The sequence below is a fragment of the Wolffia australiana genome, chromosome 2 (assembly GCF_029677425.1).
Source record: "Wolffia australiana isolate 7733 chromosome 2, ASM2967742v1".
In the NCBI taxonomy this organism is placed as follows: Eukaryota; Viridiplantae; Streptophyta; class Magnoliopsida; order Alismatales; family Araceae; genus Wolffia; species Wolffia australiana.
In genome coordinates, this window is record NC_135836.1 from 18,015,119 (window position 1) to 18,016,988 (window position 1,870).

A 1,870-nucleotide genomic window follows, 5' to 3' on the forward strand; every position below is an offset into this window, starting at 1 on the left:
AAAAAAAAGAATAAGAGAAGCAGGAGAGGAAGAGAAGAAGAAGACAAGAAAAAGAAGAAGAAGAGAAGAAGAAGAAGAAAAGTAGAAGAAGAAGAGAAGAAGAGGAGAAGAAAAAGAAAAGAAGAGAAGAAGAAGAGAAGAAAGAGAAGAAGAAGAAGAAGAAGAGAAGAAGAATAAGAAGAGGAGAAGAAAAAGAAGAAGAAGAGAAGAATAAGACAAGAAAAATAAGAAGAAGAGAAGAAGAAGGAGAAAGAGAAGAAGAAGGAGAAGGAGAAGAAGAAGAAGAAAAGAAGAAGAAGAATAGAAGAAGAAGAAGATGAAGAAGAAGAGAAGAAGAAGAAGAAGAGGAGAAGAAAAAGAAGAAGAAGAGAAGAAGAAGACAAGAAAAATAAGAAGAAGAGAAGAAAAAGAAGGAGAAGAAGAAGAAGAAAAGAAGAAGAATGGAAGAAGAATGGAAGAAGAAGAAGATGAAGAAGAAGAGAAAAAGAAAAAGAATAAGAGAAGAAGCAGGAGAAGAAGAAGAGGAGAAGAAAAAGAAGAAGAAGAAGAAGAGAAGAAAAAGAAAAAGAAGAAGAAGAAGAAGAGAAAAAGAAAAAGAAGAAGAGAAGAAGAAGAAGAAGAAGAAGAAGAAGAAAAAGAAGAAGAAGAAGTAGAAGAGAAAAAGAAGAAGAGAAGAAAAAGAAGAAGAAGAAGGTGAAGAAGAACAAGAGTAGTAGAAGAAGGAGAAGAAGAAGAAGAATTTAATTAAATTTGTCTTTTTTAATTTGTCTAGCGCATAATGAATTTAACTGAATTTAAGAGAAGAAGAAAAAGAATTAGGGATGCCATAATGACATTTAAGGCTAATGAATTTAATTTGTATTTTTTTCAAGCTCAGATGACATGGAAAATCATGAAAAAGGATGCCTTTTTTGCAATAACTTGGACTGAGGCTTGATTTTGTTTAAATTAATGACTTATTTCTTCTTTTGTCTGATCAACAATGAGGGCCACGAGATGTGTGAGGGACACATGGTGCCATGTGTACACGTGGATGACCTTACTTGAACAGGATCTGTTCTATAGGCTCGTACAACTGTATCCTTTAGCACAAAGGAGACAGACCACCAAGTCTGGTTGATGAGGTGTGATCTCACGGTCAGAGCGTGAGTAGCGTTGCCCTGTGGCCCATGGCCACAGCGATGCAGATGATCGTTCCTCTGCCTGCCCACACCGACGGAAAAAAAATAAAAAAATGTGTACACGTGGCACACACAAGTGGTATTTTCAATGGATAAAAGGTAAAATGGCTGAAATGGCACACACTGACGTGTCGCCATGTCGTTTGTGATCTATATATTTAAACAATCTACTTTAATAATAAGTCATTATTCCTCTATGTTTCCTTTTTCCAAGGTGACACATGGCATGACAAGAGCTATTGATTGCAGATAACAAACAATAATCTCAGCCAGTTATAGCATTCAACACTCAAACAATACAAAATTCTAGACAAATGATGTGATGACACTGATGAGGATGAGGAGGTACAAATATTTGAATTCTATTAACATCTAGGAATCATCCAACTTCCAGGCTTGATATCTAACAATCCAGAAATCAGATTCAGCTGAAATTTTAAAGGTAGCTTCGTCCCTATGTCCTCTATCCATCCATCTACAGATTTCTAATTTGAGCCTGGAATATGGGTAAAAAAGCATCTATAATCTCACTTTCTTATAGAAAAGCAGATTAAAGGAAAGTGAAGTTTTGAAGGTGCATCAAGTGTTTCTTGGTGTTTGTGGCGCATGGGGAGGTTCAACAAAAAGTGGAAAGTTTCATCTGCATCAGGAAGATGCCTTGACCACAGTGGAGTTTAGGGATCTAGGTA

At 35.9% G+C, this 1,870-nt stretch overlaps 1 non-coding gene across 1 annotated transcript; it reads left to right on the top strand.

The window, feature by feature from the left end:
• Positions 1-1,033: 1,033 nt before the first annotated feature.
• On the top strand, positions 1,034-1,222 carry LOC144700345 (small nucleolar RNA U3). Its single transcript, XR_013580719.1, has one exon. It is a non-coding gene; the product is annotated as a small nucleolar RNA U3 (small nucleolar RNA).
• Positions 1,223-1,870: the final 648 nt, after the last annotated feature.